Raw genomic sequence first — 21,141 nt, 5'->3', positions numbered from 1 at the left:
AAAAATTATGTTAGCATTTTTTTTTTTTTAGGAAATACCCCTTTTCTCTTCCTTCAGAATTTACTTACCTATGTGCTACACTTTTGGGACTGCATGTATATCTATGTACCATATGTGTGCCTGGTCACATGGAGCCAGAAGAGGGTATGGAACCTTGAGATGAACTGGAGTTACAGATAGAGCAACCATGAGGTGATGCAAAATGAATGTGTGTCTTCTAGAAGAGCATCTTAATTGCTCTTAATTACTGAGTCAGTTTCCTCTTCAGAAAAGTATAGGTCACCAAGAAAGTGGAACCAGACAAGACAAAACAAGATACAATAAGACAAGGTGAAAGCTGTTTATTCAACCAATTTGGTCTTTTAGGCAGGCAAAATAGCACTGCTTCACAGAGTTACAGAAATGACACATGAAAGAATGCAGAGCATCTTTGCATCATTAAGCAAATACTCCACAGTGTTAACAAATGTAACACATATTAAAATAATATTTCATGACAGTAGGCAGTAGAAATAAGAGATAAAGAAAAGAAAAAGAATTTAAAGATGTTCATTTCAAAATTAAGGTCCATTAGACTCAAACATTATACTAGAGTTCTCTAAATAGTTTCTGTCACGTTGGTATGCCTGAATCCAACAGATGCTGAAGCCTAGCACACCCATGTACTGGGTTTTGGTATTGTGTTAGTTTAGCAGATGTACTTATTGCAGTAATTGTTCCCACATGGACTCAGTACAAATGCATATCCTAAGGACTAAGGCCTGACCTGCAGCATATCTATGCAATCAAAAGCTGAAAATATCTGTGGATCTTAAAGAGGGAAACAAACTGAACTGGGACTCGTGTTTTCTGTCTCTCTGGTCACACTTAGCCACCATCTGAATAAAGTCTATGATTTTCCTTACAATTTGAAAACCTTTTAAAAAACTATTGAGAAATTCACATTATTCGGGCAAATAACTGTTGTTTTTGGTTTTAGTTCATTTGTTTGGGGAGTATCTGTGAAAGATTTATTAAAAATCAGTCAAGTTGGCCATAAAGAACATCAATTGCATAAAAAAGTAGAAATCTTAAAATAAAAATTATCTGCAATAATTCACCCAACTCAAAAGTATATTAAAGGCGATTTACAGAGGCCAACACATCTAACAATTGAAACTTTTACAACATATTTTTAGATAATTCTTGGAAATACAAATGAAATTAAGAAGGCAACTGGAAATCAACATAGTAAAACTAAAGATAATATTCTTACGTACTTTAAAATTTCATTTTCTAGAAATTACTAAAAAGAAAATAAAAAAACTTGGTATTAATTCTTAGATAAAATGATAGCATGAACTAGATGACAATTAATAGCATAGTTATTATATTTACCCAAATAACAGAAATTTTACAGAGAAGTATAAACATATTATTCATAGATATTGTGCATATTTATTAATTATATGTGTAAATGAATTCAAGAATTAAATAGCTAAAGGTTCTTATGGATAATTATATATATATATATATTTGTGTGCATGCAGGTGAGTGTATTATATTATAATTTTATATATATAATATTATATACACATATATGCATATGTATGTATGTATAATCCACACATATGTGTATCAAGAATCTCTTTTGCATTCTTCTGGGTCCCCCTGGACCATTTTCTCTTGTTCACCTGCAGCTGCTTAAAAAATAACTACTCAGAGGCTAGTATATTAAATATAATTGTTTGTTCAATGACTCAGACAATTACTGTCCAGCTTTCTCTTATAAACTAACCCATTTCTATTGAGCTGTGTATCACTACATAGTTGTAGCCTTGACTCTGTTCTGGGTCTTTTTCTTTTGGCTGCTGCTGGAATCTCACTTCTTGTATTTTCTTGACCCTGCCTACTCTCTCTCGCTATCTCTGTTCAGATTTCCTTCCTGACTTTACTCTGCTAAGCCATTGGTCAAAACAGCTTTACTCATTAACCAGGCAAAACAGCACATATACAGAAGAACATCCTACCACACATAAGCATTGCTCGGCCCATTTAATGTTGCTTGTTTGTATATGCTTTTTAGGCTCTTGGTTTTGGATAACTGATTAGGAATTACAATCTTTCTGACCTCTTTGGAAATGCTCCCTGAGACTTAGTTATTGTGTATTGTGTTTGCACATATGTGTGTAAGGAAAAAATATATTTATTTATTTAAAAAGAGTTGCAAAGAGGCAAGAAAGTTGGAGCACAGTTAACAATGAAATTAAAATGACACACAAAACTTAGGGTCCTTCTTCACATGATTAATGAAATATGTGAACTACTGACTAAGACTGTTTTTAGGAGAGAGAGAGATAGACGTGGGGAGAGGAGGAGAGAGAGGGAGGAGACATATGCTATTGTTGACATTTAAGTGATTTTAAATGTGTCAACTGTGTTTTCAAGTCAGTCTGAGAAATGGAACATTTTCCATGACCATGTAAAGAGCTGATATTTGCTGGGAAGGGAGGGAGTCTTCCTGTGCCCATCCTCAAGTCAAAGGCAGAATCAACAGGATTTGTTCAGATGCAGCTGCATAGCAAATTTCAGCACTCAATGTTTTTCTCTCAGTGGATCTGAGATGACTCCACCATTTCTCATGTCTAAAATGATTCTGGTTGATTCTATGTCTGCTTTTCTGTTATCAAGTTTTTAAGAACCATTAATCTCCATATATAGCTGAAGATAACACTGTGCATGTGTGTGTGTCTGTGTGTGTGTCTACTAGAGCTGGGGAAAGTTCAACATGCTCTAAAGCTGGGAACAATTAAACTTACTTTTCCTTTGAGTATAAATCTTCTGGCTGGAGAGACAGCTAAGGGGTTAAGAGTATTTGCTCTTCTAGAGGTCTTGAGTTCAATTTCCAGCAACCACATTGTGGCTCACAACCATCCGTAATGTGATCTGGTGCCCTCTTCTGGCCTGCAGCTATACATGCAGGCAGAACACTGTACACAAAATAAATGAATGAATCTTTTTAAAAAATAATCCTCAAAATTTTAAGATATTTAAGAGTGATAGTTAGGAAGAGTTGCTGGTTTATATTCCAAAGCTAGCAAAACTCACCATTCTAAATATAGCTACCCTTAAAGAATATTTGCCTATAGATGCAAATGGCAAAGTTACAAATAAATAAATCAACAGAGCTAGTATTCTAAGGCCCTGGGATCGAGTCCCCAGCCCTGCAGAGGAAAAGCAACAGAGAACACAACATAATGACTGATGGTTTTTTTCGTTGCCGAGATGAACCAGAACCATCACAGTTCTTTAAAGAGAAGCAAGTGCGGGTAGCTCTTATCACTAAAAAATTCCATTGTTACTATTATCTTCATTTAGGGATTGTAGCACTGTTACAACTAAAATGAAAAAGAAAAAAATGATTCTTCTATCATTTTGAGTCCACTGTTAGAAGCAAATTAATTTAGTCTCAAGAAATTTAAATACTGTATATGCATATATATAAAATGTTTGTTGTTATTTTAAGATTACATACAGTTACAGCAAAAGTATATTATTTAAAAATATGTCCAGAAACTAAAGTAAGTTAAACTCCTGAATAGAAACTTTTATTTAGAAGTAATAACCATATATTAATCATGTATTATATATAATTAATAAATAAAAAGATAGTGCGCATGAATGAGGAAAACAGTGTAAAGTTATAAAATAAGGTTTTAATGTTATTTTATGGAAAGATTTAATGTTACACAAAATTCAGTGTTGCAGCAGAATTAATTTACACATTTTGATAATTGCTGCTGAGAATTGTAATGGGATTAGTGGTCCTATTAATAAACTGCAGTTTGTAATTGGATGAATGCCATTGTACTTTTCTGTAATAATGTACCTACAATGGTCAATGTTCTTGCCATATGCTAAATATTGCTAAGAAACTATAGCTAATATACTATGATAAAAATAAATAGAACTGAGTAGAAAGTGATACTAAACAGGGGACCAAGAAATGCATAGACAATATGCTGTTTAGCATATGCTGAATTCCAGATCCCTGGATAAGATTGAAGGAGGCAATAACTGATGGGGTAGTGCTACTTATTCATTTGAAGAAAAAATTATAATTCATCTTCCTGGTCATGTGTGATATGCATCATGGATATAGGTGTCATTTATGTAGGAAAAAATTGCCTCATGAAGGAGAAAATCTCAAATGTTTAAAGGGGAAATATTTTACATTTTTCATAATTTTTCTCATTTGAAATGCATGTTAGTACCACTTATAAGTAAATGCCACAAACATACTTCTAGATATTAATAAACATAAGATTATAAACTAAGTTTGCTCATTTTATAATCAAAACATGAGAGGTCCTGGAGAGATCGCTCTTTGGTTAAGGGCACATGTTGCTCTTGCAGAGGACTGGGCTGGGTTTCCACTCCCAGCTCCTGTACTGTGACTCACAACCGTCTCTAACTCCAGGTGCAGGTATTTGTCACCCTCCTCTGATCTCCATGCATGTACATGGTGCAATACATACATGCAGTTAAAATATACATACTCATAAAATAAAGAAAATAAATCTTTTTAAGATGCACCCCCCAAGATGAGAATCTAATAGCAGATTTCATGACATGTACGTGAAATCCCAGTACTCAGGGAAGTGGTTTGGGTGACAATAAGTTCTGTTCATGCTGCAAGGCTGACACAAAATATAAAAGCAAAGTGATAACTAGATAAAGGATCTAATGCAATGGTTCTCAGCCCCTTCGGGAGTCCAACAGTCCTTTAACAGTTATCGTATATCAGATATCCTGCATATCAGATATTTATATTATTATCCATAGTACCAAAATTACTGTTATGAAGTAGGAGCAAAAATAAGTTTTTGGTTCAGGGTCACCACAACATGAGGAAGTGTATTAAAGGGTCACAGCGTAAGGAGGTTGAGAGCCATTGATCTAATGGAAATATAGGAAAAAACAGAGAAAATGGAAAATAGTTAAAAAGAACAGAGGAAAATAGTTTTCATGAACAACGAAATGTAGTGTTATGCAATGTGTTACCATATTGTGAAAATTACAAAGGTTACCATATACTATTTCTAAGATTAAAGATTAAAAATGGGCACCTTTTTCTTTTCTTTTTTTCTTTTTTTCTTTTCTTCTTCTTCTTCTTCTTCTTCTTCTTCTTCTTCTTCTTCTTCTTCTTCTTCTTCTTCTCCTTCTCCTTCTCCTTCTCCTTCTTCTTCTTCTTTTTCTTCTTTTGGTTTTTTGAGACAGGGTTTCTCTGTAGCTTTGGAGCCTATCCTGGAACTAGCTCATGTAGACCAGACTGGCATCAAACTCACAGAGATCTGCCTTTTTTCTTCCTTTGGAGTGCTCAGATTAAAGGCTTATGCCACCACTGACCAGCTAAAAGTGGGCAGCTTTATATTGTGTGATAAGCCTATAAATTTAAAACGGTTGGAAAATAATTTGATGGTATATGTTAAATATTAAAAGCACGAATATTTTGTAAGCCATTATATTCTCATTTGTCAAAATCTAAACCACAAGAGAAAAATAACAAAAACTGAGGGTGCAAATTTTATTGGACATCATTAAGAGGAAATGAAATGTTTCTAATTCCAAAAGCCATATCACTATATTGCATTCATTTCTCTTTAAATGAGAAAAGCAACTTGTCCATGAGTAAAAACTCCTACTCCTGCCAAAGCAAACAGAAGAGGCCATCATAGAAACTACTTGAAGGTCATAATAAGGATTAAATGATTGAAGTATGCCTAAAGCTACTACTGAAATGGGAGCAATGAGAACAGTGGCAATCAAATTTCTAAGGCTTTATAAAGCTGTATCTCTAATATCATGCTTTAAAAGCCCTAAAATGTAATAAGATGTTAACAAAGATATCACCCAGCACATGGAAATATAGAGATAAATGAACATTTATTTCTTACGGTTAATGTGATTTAGAACTGTGGTTCTACTTTCTTACTGTCAGGCTATTAATCGAATATACTTTAAAGTGCAGAAGCAAACACCACAATACTTAATTCTCAATGCAATACTAACTTTTAACCTTATCTGTGTCCTTGCCTGCTGTTAACATGAGATACGATGCTGTCTTAGTTGCTGAGAGTTAATGGTCACTGCTGGACCAGTTCTTTCATTCATGGATACACCATTGCTGTTTATTTGTTCAGGTATGTGAGCAATTATACATTGCTAGTGACTTTAAATACTGGAAAGAAGAGAGGAACCAGTGCTCCAAGGTGTATGAGCAACCCAGTCCCTCTCATTGGGTCTCGTTGTAGGTTTCCAGTAGGCGATACAATAAACCAAACCAGTGCATTTTGAGTTCAATTCGAAGATTGCATCTAGCTTGGCTGCTCTGATAGAAAATAAGACAGGTTCACATGTCATCAGGCTGTTATTCTCCTGCTCAATGGAAGTTTGCTTTTTGTTTCTTATATCATTAGCAATGCATTGCAACACAGGGAGTTCGCCTATGTTACGCTGTCTTCAGTCAATAATAGCAGATTCTTCAATTGTTGTTTTCTTTTTGTCATTTGTTTCTTAAGGTTCATCTCTCCTCACCTATTTCTCTTCCGGGATTCCACGTGAGGTACCCTAAAAGTGTCAAATCTGCTGAGTCATTAATGTTAGATTCCTACATTCTGATTCTGTTGACAGTTGTGACTCCTCCAGCCATAACCAAACCTTGTCTGTTCTGTAAAGTCATGTTCTCACCCTTGTGGCTTTGAGATGGAAGATCAAATTCAAAAGGACAGGAAGCCTATGTGGGAACTTTAAAATTCATGTTCCATGGGAGCTCCCTGTGCAAAAGAATTCAATTTTCCAAGCTACACAAGAATGAAAATAGTTTTCACACTTTCTGTGGTATACAATGGTTGATACCAATTTAATGGGAGCTGCTTCATCAAGAAGTAATTTGAAGTCACTTTTCGTATTATCTTTATTCTCTACTTTAGCACTTTTTTACTCCAACAACATACACTAAATCACCCACTTCACTATAAACTGTTAATGTATTTATCTTACTATTTATTTAATGCTAAACTATGAAGCACATTTAGCTTTCTAAAAATAAATATATCATCTTTTAGGTCAATTGTTATCAACTATGTCTCCCTGTAATTAGATTATTGCATTGGGATTTTAAATAATTTTTAGAACACTGGCATTATCATTCAACTTGATTGGTTGACCATAAATTTTGTCTCATTTAGACAGATATTATATTAGTAATTTTAATATGGCTTCATATTTTAATTGTATTAAATTGTAAAATAGTGAAAATTTTCAGCAAAACTGAACTACCTCCTTTCTATGGTAAGCTAGTGTGACTACTGGGATTAAAGGTGTGTGTTATTGCTGCCTGCTCTCTAAGGCTGGCCAATGTGGCTGTTATATGTTTCTGATCTTCAGGCAAGCTTTATTTATTAAAATATAAATGAAATACCTCGACAAAGTCTATTTCTTACTAAAGATAGTGGTGATTGTCTTTGCAACTGAATATATGTGTGTGTGTGTGCACATGTGTGTATGTAAATTAAACATATGTGATATGTGAGTGCATGTATGTGTGTATGTGTGTTTAAATGAGAACTGTAAATTATCTCATATCCCCTAGATCTCTGAGGCCAAGTCAAGGAAAGTACATGGATCGTAAACATTAAAAATTATAGCTACCATAAATATAAATTATTTTGTCTTGCTAACATAATGAGATACACAACTTCAAGACAATGCCCATGAAGACTATACTAGACCAATTCTATTATCCATGTCCTAATATTTATTTTGTAACTGCTGTTAATCATACCGGAAAGTAGTACTTCAGAATCTCTTCAAATTTGAAGTCAGCTAGTAGACAGGGAGAGGCAAGTCAGTAAGGAACCTGACTTCTGCAATGGTACTTCTGTTTTGTAGAAAAACTTCAGAATGAATTTGTATCATACATAGTAAAAGATGCAGTGGCGGGGGCATGAAAAGGAAACCTTTATCCACATTAGTCTTCCTGAAGTCACTCTGGAAGTATTCTCCTAAACTAGGAAAAATCTGACAAAGACAAGTGGGCTTTTACTGCACCACGTAGATTACTACCCGAATGTCCTATCAAATAGATATTTTCATAGCTATGATTTAATGTCCTTTTGCCTTAGTCAGTCAGTAAGAGCCCCTTATTCTGCCAACATAGGAAAAAATATGACTACATAATTTTCACTGACATAAATTCCAAGATAGTGGAACTCGTACTGATGAGGTATCTTCAGCTTTCAGCTCCTTCTCATAGTATGTAGTATTCCTGATAATGTACTAGAAATATCTTTCTGTAGTTTAGAAGTGGTCACTGACTCACTTCGAAGGCAAAGTATTTGCTTTGATCTGAAGGCCAATAAATTTGTCATCTGAACATGATCACCTTTTAGTCCAATCGTTTGTCTGCTCATCTTATAAACGTCCTTATTGTGAATGGATAATAACTCCATGGAGAAGTATTTACCATAGCATGTGCACTTGCCTAGTGTGTGCAAGTTCCTGAGTTTGATTGCCAAGACTGAAGAACAAATCAGTGCACACAAGTAATTCTTAAACTGATACTATCTTGTAGCACTTAAACTAATTTTTTGATCAAATTCCATCAGTATAAAGATTTTAATTACATCTGTTAATTTGATAATCATTTGCTACTCATGATAACTTAAAGATGAGCACATTAAATTATTTTGTGTTTATGTTTACATATGTTCACACGGGTGAAGGTCAGAGGACAACACTTAGAGTTGGCACTTCTCTCCTCCTACCGTGTAGGTCCAAGACCTATCTCAGGTCATCAGGATTGGAGGCAAGTGTCTTTACCTAATGAGTTATCTTGCCAACCTCTAATTAATATTTCATATACAATATAATAAATTTAGACATTGTAGTTAAGAAACTGAAAAGCTAATGAATTTAATGTTAAGAAAATCTCTAAAATATTTGTTACAAAAATAGTTTTCTAAGTCCCATTTTATTTATCATAAGAAATGTAGGCTTTCTGATGATGTTGATATCCAGATTTAATCTTTGTTGATATGATAGAATATGTGGGACTATTTAATTTTCCTATATCTGTTGGGACTTGCTTTGTGATCAAGTTTGTGGTCAATTCTGGGGAATATTCCGTGAGGTGCTTAGAAAAAGGTATATCATTTTGTGTTTGGAAAAAATGTTCTGTAGATATCTGCTAGGTCATTTTGATTCATAATGTTTCTATATTTCTCTGATTTTTTTCTGTATGAACTCTCCAGTGGTGGGTGTGGGAGAGTAAAGTCTCCCACTATAGTGTGTGGGATGATTTCAAACTAATGGAAGCTGAAAAAGTTTCCACTGAACAAATACTGGGTTGGGGCTAAAAAAAAGGAAGAAACTAAAGACTTCACAGATTCAATAAAAATGAATGCACAACACACCTGCATTTATGAGACTCAATGGAAGTTGTTCAAAGAGGAGAGTTCATAGCACTAAATGACTTCATAAAGAAAATGTAGAGACTGTAACATAGCAGTACACCTGTAAGCTCTAGAACTGAAAGAAGCAAGCACATTCAAGAGTAGACTGCAAGAAATTATCTAACTTAAGCCAATAAAATAGAAAGGAAGAAGGAAAATAGAAAGAAAGAAAGAAAGAAAGGAAGGAAGACTAAGAGTCAAAGAACAGAGAGTTGGTTCTTTGAGAAAATCAACAAGATAGAAACACCCTTATGCCAGCTAACTAAAACTCTGAGAGAGAATATCCAAATCAACAAAATCAGAAACAAAAAAGAAAACTACAACAGAAAATCAAGAAAACCGAAAGAATAAATAGGACATGCTTTAACTCAACAAAATTGGAAAATCTAAATTAAATGGACAATTTTCTCAATGCCATTTACCTAAGTTAAATTAAGATCAGGCAAACAATTTAAACCAATCTATAACCCCTAAGGAAATAGAAATAGCCATTAAAATTCCCCTAACAACAACAACAAAAGAAAAACAGGATTAGAAGATTTTAATAAAGATTTCTACCAGACTTTCAAAAAAGAACTACTGCCAATACTCCTAAAATTATTTTAATAAGTTGAAACAGAAAGAACATTGCCAAATTCACTTTATGAGGCCACAGTCACCCTGATACCCAAACAACACAAAGATTCAAGAAAGAAAGAGAATTATAGACTAATTTAGCTTTAGAATATGGATGCAAAACTATTCAAGAAAATACTCACAAACTGAAATCAAGAGCACCTCAAAAAGACTATCATTATCAAGTATGCTTCATCCCAGAGTTGCAAGCATGGTTCCACATATGAAAATCTATCACTGTAATCCACCATACAAACAAACTGAAAGAAAAAAGAAACACACATGATTATCTCATTAGATACTGAAAAACACCTATGACAAAATCCATCACCCCTTCATGATAAAGGTTTTGGAGAGAACATAGGTACAGGAGACATACCTAAGCAGAATACAGGCAACATATAGCAAGGCAATAGCCAAAATCAAATTAAATGGGGAGAAACAAAGGAATCCCACTAAAATCAGGAATCAAGGTTGTTAACTCTCTTCCTATCTATTCAATATATTACTGTAAATTATGGCTCCAGCAATAAGCCAACAAAAGTAGATCAAGGGGATACAAATTGGAAAGGAAGAAGTCAATATATTGCTATTCTCAGATGATAAGATAGTTTACATAAGTGACCCAAAAAATTTTTACCAGGGAACTCCAACAGCTGATAAACACTTTCTGTGAAATGGCTATATACAAAATTAACTCAAAAAAACTCAGTTGTCCTCCTATAAACACTTGACAAATGAGCTGAGAAAGAAATTAGGAAAATAACACCCTTCACAATAGCCATAAATAATATAAAATATCTTGGGGGTAAGTCTAATAAAAGGTGAAAGACTTCTGTGTTTAAAAACTTTGGATATCGAAGAAGATATCTAAATTGGAAAGAATCCCCCATATTCATGGATCAGTAGGATTAACATAGTAAAAAATTACCCTCCTACCAAAACCAATATACATATTCAATGCAATCCCCATCAAAATCCCAGCACAAATTTTTTGTTGACCTTGAAAGAACAATACCAACCATGACATGGAAAAACAAACCAAAAAAAAAAATCCAGGATACCTAAAACAATTCTATGCAATACAGATCTTCTGGAGGTATCATCATCCCTGATTTCAAGCCGTGCTGTAGAGCTGTAGTTATTTAAAAAAAAACATATGATATTGGCATAAAAACAGACAAACTGAACAATGGAATAAAATCCAAGACTAAAATGTAAATCCACTCAAGCATGGATACTTAGTTTTTATAAAGAATCCAGAAATATAAAGTGGAAATATGCAAACATATTTATCAAATGGTGCTGGTCTTTCTGGATGTCTGCATGTAGAAGAATGCGAATAGATCCATATCTATCACTCTGCACAAAACTCAAATCCAAGTGGATCAAAGACCTCAACATAGAACCAGATACACTGAACCTGACTAAAGAGAAAGTGGGAATTAGTCTTGAATTCATTGGCACTGGAAAGAATTTTCTGAACAGCGCACCAATAATGCAGGCTTTTAGATCAACAACAAATAAATGGGACCTCATGAAATTTTAAAGCTTCTGTAAGGCAAAGGACACTGTCAATAAGACAAAAAGGCAGCCTAATGAATGGGGAAATATCTTCACCAACTCCATATCTGACAGAGAGTTAATATCCAAAATACAAAAAGAATTCAATAAACTAGACATCAACAAAGCAAATAATCCAATTAAAAGTAGGGTGCTGACCTAAACAGAGAATTCTCAACAAAGGAATTTCAAATTGCCTAGAATCCCATAAAGAAATGTTCAACATTCTTAGTCAGCGAAAGGATGCAAATTAAAACAATTTTGAGATTTAATCTTAATCCTCTCAGAATGGTTAAAATGAAAAACACAAATGACAGCTTATGCATGTAAGGATGAAGAGCAAGGAAAACACTTCTCTACTGCTGGTGGGAGTGAAAACTTGTACAGTCACCTTTGGGAATCAATATGGTGGTTTCACCAAAAATTGGAAATTAATCTACCTCAAGATCCAGCTATACGACTTCTGGGCATATACCTAATGGGTGATCCAACCTATCACAAGGACATTTTCTCAACTACATTCATAGATGTCTTATTCATAATGGCGAGAAACTGGAAGCAACTTAGATGTCCCCCTACTGAAGAATGAATAAGGAAAATGTTATACATTTTATGCATTGGAGAATTACTAAACTGTTAAAAATCAATGGCATCATGAAATCTGAAGGCAAATTGTTGGCATCTGCAAGAATACACACTAGATGACAGCTGATATTCATGAGGTTAACTCACAAGTTAATACATATCCGATGAAGGATTAACTCATAAGCAAGGCTTATGAAATCATTGCGTATGAATAACGACTGCTTCTGTCTGTATGTCTCTGGTGTGCTACCAACCTGCCGCCTAAAATGGGCATGGGATTCTTCCCACAATTGTTGGCAGCATTATCCTCATTTATTGGGCACTGTTCCTGTGAATCGATAGAAGGATGACTTCTTTCTATATTGAGTGACTCTGGTGTATAAAATATGCCTTTACAGTTAAGTCTTTGTTCCACAAATGGTGAGAAACTTAGAAGCCCGCTTTCCATCACTAGCTAGCAGACAAAGCAATTAAGTACAATTAACTCGTGAACAGATCGTAAGTTAAGCTTTCACTGGTGATGCTCAAGAATAGAATAGCAGGTGTTTGCTTGGTTGAAACAAAGTCTTTTAGACAAAAAAGCAACCCAGAACTGAGATGCCAGCTTCTCTTGCCAGGTCTGGCTGATAATGCAGACTGAGGGCACCCCCGACTCGCTAAGCAACTACTATGTACAAACCTCTAACCTCAGTTAGTGGTACAAGAGATCAGGTTCATCTGGCTAACTGTTTATATTTAGGTCCTGAAATTTATGTGAGTAACAGGAGAAATCATTCACCACTTAACAAAGTCCAGAGAGAAAATGTTTTATGCCCAAATAATCGTGGGAAAGGCTCAAGAAGATGAATCTGGAGGGCATAGGAGGTATCCAGCAGAGACTGGCAGGAGGCGACGGAGGGAAAACTCAGGTCAGGATGAGAGAAGATTAAAAAAATAAATGTAAATAAAAGTCAGTAATTATATGAAAATTTAAAACAATCTATAATGGTATGAAATGATTTAACTCCCTGGTTTTGTTGGGAGATTTTAATAGGACTTTGTCTTTTGAAACAGGATATGTATATGTATGTATGTATATGTGTGTGTGTGTAAATATAGTCTATTTAGTCCTTATGATGTTACTTGTAGGCATGTTTTCAGGTCTAAGCAGTTGGCATTGACAAGCAGTTTACATCCTCTTCCCAAAGGATGATCCCCTCCCCTACTCAACAGTTTTTTTCTTCCGATGACTTGTTTTCTGCAGAGGGTTGAGGACTTTGTGGACTGGGCTTTTGCCAATGCCTCCAACCCAAACACACACACTTTGACATGTTCCTTGTTCAGCTTACATGTGGGTAAACATGTTAGACTTTATGGGTACTTTTTCTGGTATAGTAGGAGATACAGGCAACACCCGGATCTTCTAGTTCTTTGTTTACTTTTGAGAGAGGGCTTCTCTCTCTCTCTCTCTCTCTCTCTCTCTCTCTCTCTCTCTCTCTCAGAGTTATTTATTGTGTTTCTAGTATTCTACCTGCATGCATGCCTACAGGCCAGAAGGGAGCACCAGATCTCATTGCAGATGGTTGTAAGCCATCATGTGGTTGCTGGGAATTGAACTCGGGACCTTTAAGAAAAGCAGGCAGAGCTCTTAACCACTGAGCCATCTCTCCAGCCATAATCTTCTGGTTCTTTCCAGTCCCTTTGCTCCTCTCCTGCAATGTTCCCTGAGTCTTTAGTGTGAACTATTTTTTGGATGTATCTATTGGGACTGGGATCCACAACTTAACAATTTGATTGGCTGTTGGTGTCTGTAGAAATATCTTTTCTTTATGGGGAGACAAGAAATAGACTACACTTGGACTTAAAGACAAATGTGTATAAATTATTGCTAATGATTATACTGTTTCAGAAAATTAGCAGATGCAGATTCTCCTCTAATAACCATGACTTCACCAGCACTGAGTAGTTAACTAGATGTCCAGATTTCCAGCACCAGTCATGAATTTCTTTTTGTGGAGAGGATCTTGAGTGCACCTAGAGAGCTGCTGGTTACAGCTAAGGTGTGTGGGCTGCACCCGTAGGGGTGTTAAGCCATGGCGACCACTGAGGTGATTCATCCCATCATAGCTGAGTAGGAATTGTGGTTGCTGGGCCGCATTCTTAAACATGTGTGACATCAGATGAGTAGCTCCATTGGCAGTGTCATCACATGCACGGCTCAGCAGCACTATCTGCTTGACAACATGCAAGCTTGCTCTGCCTGTCTTTATTTTCCTTCTCTCTGTTTCTCTGACCATCTCTCTCAGAGTGTCATCTTCAAAGGGTTTTGAATAATAAATCCCTTTGCTCTTTAGTTTCTTATGCCCATAGCAAATGTGTTTCCATTTTGAACACTTCCCTCTCCACATCTGTCTGGGTGGTTTTAATTTTGAGTATTTAAGAAGTCATTTATGAAGATGTCAGTGGTGTTCATCCATCTAAATCATTTCTCTATTAGCCAAATAAAAGGGTGAATATTGTCTCAGCCTCTTCTCTATATATTTCCTTTGTAGTTTTCTAAATGCCAAGAAACAAAGATTCGCCTCAGTTTTCACTTCTACCCCTACTATTCTTCAGTGGTCTCATAGTTTTCATTCTTCATTCTCAGGGTCAGGTTCTTTCTGGCAGGTCAAACCTCCTGGACCCCCTTTTTATGCCGATGTTGATAGATTCTACGTTTTGTATGAGATCTGGGCTTGGTTTTGCATCAGCTTCACATCGACAAGCTGCTCTCAGTTTCTGAGATTCAGTGTCTTGACACTGTTCCTTTGCTTGGGTCTACAGTACTGTCAGCGAGCAGCTTGCCACCCACTGTCATTGAGTGTACCAATTCTTTCCTCATTTACAGGATACATGGCACTCTTGCCCATTTCAGACTATCTTTCCTCTCAATGGCTTTTCCATAACTGTATCTCTCTCTACACATTTTTATCTCATACTAACTGCATCTCACATCTTACACATTGCTTTAACTTATCTCCTGGTTTATACTCCCCTTGAACCTGAGAGTCTTAGAAAAGACAACTTCTGGAGCTAGTTCTATCTTTCCGGCATGTGGGTTCTGAGGAATCCCCATAGTTTGGTGGTCTTCTTGGTGCGAACCATTACCTGTTTAAACCTTATGTTTAAACCTGAGATTCAAGGAATTTAGGTTATTCAGGAGTGCCTAGTCTTATGAACTTTGGATATAACTCATAGCAAGGAAGCTTATACTGGAAGCCTAAGACTCTGGGATTAATTCCCAGTATATAAAAAGAAATCAAAAATATATCTGATCTTTGCAAGCATGTCAGCATAGAGCATTTATCAAATTGGTGTTAAATGACCATTCTACTGTATTTAAAGCTACCAGCTTCCTTGCTTCTTCCCTATGCTGGTGTTTAATTGCACTATCATTGTAAGATGAAATAATACAGTTCAAATCTCTCAACATTCTTAAAACAAAACTATTCTTATAAATATATACACAATAAACTTCTATATGAATGAAGTAAAGTATGCTAACCTTTTTAATATTTCTAATGTCACAGAGGGATTAACATATGTTCAGAAATTCACAATTTTCTGTACATTCACTTATATTTATTTCAGAGCATGCAATCTTCCCTTAAAATGCTATAAAATCTAGTAACAACTTCAAAGTGACTTGAATGATTACATCAGAGTCTTTTATTTTCATACCGTCATTTGATTTCTGAGACATGAGCTTTCCTAATGCTCCATAGCTAATTTAATCCTGCCTGGTTTTAGCTGTCATATGCTTTTAATGACCAAACTTGCAAAGTGTTTCACAACTAAGGATCTTTTAACATTCGACATGTCCCTGTCCTCCTGCTAAGAGCTGTAATGCTGCAAGAGACAGTGATAAATGAGAGTGTTCTACCGAAGATGTGATTAATCCGAAGCAGGGTCAGAACAGCTCCTTAGGTAAACGAGACTAAATCAGCTGTATCGTCTATAATTAACTTACATGGTATTAGCCCAAGTGTAATGTTATTAATTATATACCTACGTTATTATTTTCTCCATATGAAAGTTATAATTTGCTAAGTAATGATTAACAATTCGTCTTAATGCTTTAGCCATATTATCAGAATATAATTGTCATACATTTTCATTTTATTCCATTTACTGTTTTTATCTGAAATGCAGAAGTAAGTGTACATATTTCCTTGTAAAGACAAAAATGAAAAATTCAAAAATTAAATACTCATATCCTATGATTAAATTAGTTTCAACTGGCTTATTTTTGTGTGAGGAATCTTTGAGGATTTGAAGGATAGTGTAGTAAGTGTTGAGTCAAAACTAGATGTATAGCCATCAGTCTACAATGAGGTTTTGTTAACAAGCAACTTTTCCATCCTATACATACTTTTATTTTATATTGGTCCTTCTGAGTTATTAGTTTTCTTCCCCCTCCCCCATCAATGGGCTTTCCAGTATCCTGGATTCTATACATAATCCAAATTAATGTAAATCTCAAGATTCAATGCTACGATCAACACACAATGCTGTGATTTTTATTTTTCTGGATCTGAATACAGTATATAGTATAACAGTCACCAGTTCCTACATTAAACTGCAAGTTTCACTTCTTACAGTTAAATAAAATTGATTACCATTACAATCCTACTTATTCATTGTCCTTTTGTCAATAGATTGACATATAGGTCACTTCCACTTACTGGTGACCATGAGTAGAGCCTCTGTGATTGTCAATGAACATGGGTCTCTGTAGTGCAAATGGAACCTTCAGTGGTATGCATGAGTTAGTTCATATGATAAATGTATTACTTATTTTACATAAATATCATACTGATTTCTATGGTGGCTGTACCAATCTACAGTCCTACCAGCAGTGCCAGAATACTCTCTCTTCCACATATCCTCACTAATTCATTATCTTTTGCTTTGTAACCTTAGCCATTCTGACTAGGGTAAGTTGAAATATCAAAGTTGTAGTGAGTAAAGGAACCACACAATATTGTCTGCACTAATACATTAGCCTGCATGCAAAGGAAAAAGGAAGACGAGTGTTGGTGATCAAGGTGCTACATGGGAAGGACTCGGGTGTACAGATGAATGGGAATATCTGCTGCAAAGGGAAAGACTGAGAGAAAATGTGGAAACTTTGCTTAATGGTAAACTAAAAAGAGGAAGGAAAGAAATGAACCCAGATATCATAAACCAGGTAAGTTTCTGGGCTTTTGATGATGTAACAGTAAGAGGGAGGGCTATGTGGAAAGAGAGAGGGAGGCAGAAAAGAAGGAGAAAAAAGAAAAGAGAGACAAACACAAATAGTTAAAGATGGTAACAGTAGAATAGTTAAAGTTGGGGACAGCCTGCTACTGTCCTCACAATGTAATCTGTCAATGAAAAGTAGATGTAGGATGTGAGCAGGAGCACAAGGGGTCACAGGCCTGAGTGCTAATTTCAGTCCTTGGTTGACCCACAGCTTTGTGCTTCTTGTTCTGGTTTAGGTTGTACACTGTTGACTTGCTCTTCTCTCATTCCTTTCCAAATGTTTATAATCAAATGTCTTTTAGCAGCTGTTGCTCCTTCTCTAGAAGTCAAACAATTCAAAGACAACACAGTAGCATACAGTATCCAGACTGTGTATTTTCCATCTTTATGTGGCTTTTTAAAACTCTATTTCTCTTATTTTTACTTTTAATTTTTGTTTCGTTTTGCTTTTTTTGTTTTTCTTTTTTTTATTTTTTTGTTTGTTTGTTTTTTGATACAGTGTTTCTCTGTGTAACTTTGGCTGTCCTGGAACTCACTCTGTAGACCAAGCTGGCCTCAAACTCACAGAGATCTGCCTGCCTCTACCTCCCAAATTCTGGATTAAAGCATGTGCCACCATACCCAACTACTCTATTTCTTTTTTATAAGGACTTTCTCTATCATTTTTCTTTTCTTTCCAAAGCCTACATATATTTTTAAACATATTGTAAATAATTTAGAGAGATTTTTGTCTTAATCTGTCTTTATTGTTTATCTCTATCTCTTTCTAAACACAAGATTCTTTAATCTGCTGTGCGGTATGACTAGGATTAAAGCTTCGGCTTTGTTGGTCAGCTCCACCCATGCTTAGCTTTTGGAGAGACTAGCTTCATGGTAGAGGTACTGGCAATGTTTATTGCCACAACTCTGTGGAGTTTCAAGATCATGCCACCACTAAGAAGCCTATTGCTGGCTGATCATTAACACCATTTAAGTGTTTGGTGGCAGAGCCTCTTGAAAGAGCTGCAAGATTTATACCACTAATTCTGAGTCAGGAAGCCTTTATGGGCCTTAAATGAGCAGCACCTATACTTCCTGCTTGGCTACTGGTAAATGAGCATTTTGTTAAATTAATACGAGTGGTAAATATTTGCAGTGTACAAGAGCATTGTCTCGCAACAGCAAGCTTCACAGAAAATGGGCTGAGATGCCTTCAGAGGTGTTTAAAGTATTGTGGGAATACGTGATTGTAAAAATAGGGCACGTTCTTTTTGTGTCAACAGATGGAATTCCCCCAAGTTCACTAGAGCCAATTGGTACCCAAGATGACAATTGACATCCCAGGAAGATGCATGCATCACAGTGCTTCCCAATAGAGAACTTGGGTTATGAGCTCCTACCCCTAGCAGGCAAAATCATGACTTCTAAATCTGAATGGTAGATTTATTTACCTTTACAGAGAAGGTCAGCTAAATGGATTCAGGTAGACAGGTAAATTGGTAAAGGGAGCAACTGGAAAATCTATACAGAATATCTTCAGAGTTCTCTAAGTGAGTGCAGGTGTTAAATCAGAAAAATAAGTGGTAGCTGTTGGCAGTTCAGACTTACAGAGGGTCTTTCAGGAGAGATCGTCATGAGAGGGCTGAGGAAGAGTAATAGGAGCTCCGGTAAAGTACTAGGAAGAGTCCCTACACAGACCAAAGGTGTCAAAATGCCAGCAAACATGGGTCCTCAGACCTAAACTCTCATTGTAGCATTTCTCGAGGAGAAAGCCCGGACAGCTTGTGAAACTTTGCTATATGTAGAATGTCTATGAGCTGATCTGTGGATTTACATGAAATCACAGTTAGGTCAGTTGGTCAGGTGTACCACACCCTTTTTTTTCAAATTTGTTACCACTTTCATAGAGAGAGTCTTATTGTACTAAGCCCTGCATTGGAAGTTTTTACCAGGGCTGGATAACAACACTATTCAGGATGGCAGGCTATGTTTTTCTTTGACTAAGATTTTGTGTTTAGCATTGTTACTATTGTTTGGCTTGATACACATCAATTAAAAATGAATTAGAAGCTGGAAATAAGTCATCAGAGTAGAAAAATAAGGGAAAACCACCCATCAATTAGTAACCGAAGCAGTGCGTGAAGCAAACTACACTACAAAACTGTGAACGGTAAATCTGTACATCACTGTATCGGCTAACTGTCAGCTGTGATGAGACTGCACAGGCAGAACAGACAGGCGCATACACTGGGAATTATGAAGACAGAAATCTTCTGAAATGAAATTTTATTGAATTGACGACTTTCGTAACTTCCCCTAGAGCCTTTTAGGTTAGAGATCTCAGCTAATTTGGGTCATGAACTTTTGCTTAATTTTTTGACAAAGCACAGTCGCTTCTCTTCTAAGCCAATCGAGTTATTTCAGGACAATTGTCATACGATGCTTGCAAAACAAATTACTATGGCTTTTGCCAAAGGCAAGGAAGAGTCCAGCCCTTCTAAGTTATCATTAAAATTTCATTTTCATAGCAAGTCTATGCATGTTGGCTGGGAGCATCTTAGCTACAATGGCAAGGTTAACAGCTAACACTCTAATAATGAAACAAAAATATTGATGTATGGGAAAAATTCACTGAAGTGTTACTATTGACTATGTCACAAAATCAATTGAGGATACCTTGAAAGACCAAATGTAGGGACCTTCTGAATGTATTTCACTTCAGTGAAACCCACAAATGGGTCATGGAAGAGAGAGGCATATTCAGTGCCCTTCATGTGATTTTTAACATTTGTACTATAGGCAATTGGTCAAAACAAATTTTACAAGTTCTATTGATAATTAAAATAGTGTAAAACAGTGATCATTAATGCAGATGTAAAGAGCATTATACTCTAAAGTAGATACCCCTAAAGCCCAGTCATGGTCTGTGAGTCACCGTGTGGTTGTGGTGTGCACATTCTACCTAGAAGTGTTGTAGGTGAACGAAGGACGTGCACTGAGTACAAAGCCTTTTAGTGCACTGGAGGAGGGGTTGGGCAGCATCTTCAGCCAAGCTTTGTGGTACGGAATTACTGCTGCTGTCGAGAAGACCATTTATTATACGAGTTTTGCCATCACAAATGAGATAGTTTTCAAAGCCTGGCAGACAAAGGTGATAAGTAACCTGCTCAAGTTTCTGCCTCAGCATTATCCTTCAAAACAGGCTTTGGAAACATAATTCACACACACACACTACAGTTAGTGTGTATTTAAATTCCCATGAGGTTGTTATGTTTTTGTCTTATTTGTTAAGCATTATTAATTAATAACTATATATACCTCCTACATCCTATTTAATGCCATAGTTCAAAGAAAATACTGCAGTGTCGAGTTTGACTCCCTCCCTCCTGCTTTTATTGAGGTATAATTGGTTATAAAATGACACTATGTGATGTTGACTCCCTATAACTGTGTGAGCATGGATTTGTATATATATTCTTGATATTGTCATTACATGTAACAGATATATTGCAGGCTTTTAAAAATATACTCATTTTCTTAGTTCTGGATTTAGTTTTGTGTTGCAATAAGAGTACATAATGGAAGAGTTACCATATTAAATTTTTAGTGTACTGAACATCTCAAATCAAACCTCTAGAAATCA

General features: G+C 35.8%; 1 protein-coding gene across 10 annotated transcripts in view; it reads left to right on the top strand.

The window, feature by feature from the left end:
- Dgkb (diacylglycerol kinase beta) overlaps nt 1-21,141 on the top strand; it is a 600,883-nt gene that overhangs the window by 255,315 nt on the left and 324,427 nt on the right. The window lies entirely within an intron of this gene.

The sequence above is a fragment of the Microtus oregoni genome, unplaced genomic scaffold, assembly GCF_018167655.1.
Source record: "Microtus oregoni isolate MIOR12 unplaced genomic scaffold, Mior012 000009F_ref0000495, whole genome shotgun sequence".
NCBI lineage: Eukaryota > Metazoa > Chordata > Mammalia > Rodentia > Cricetidae > Microtus > Microtus oregoni.
Note: the sequence above shows the minus strand (reverse complement) of the source record. Positions and strands in the feature narration are given on the sequence as shown.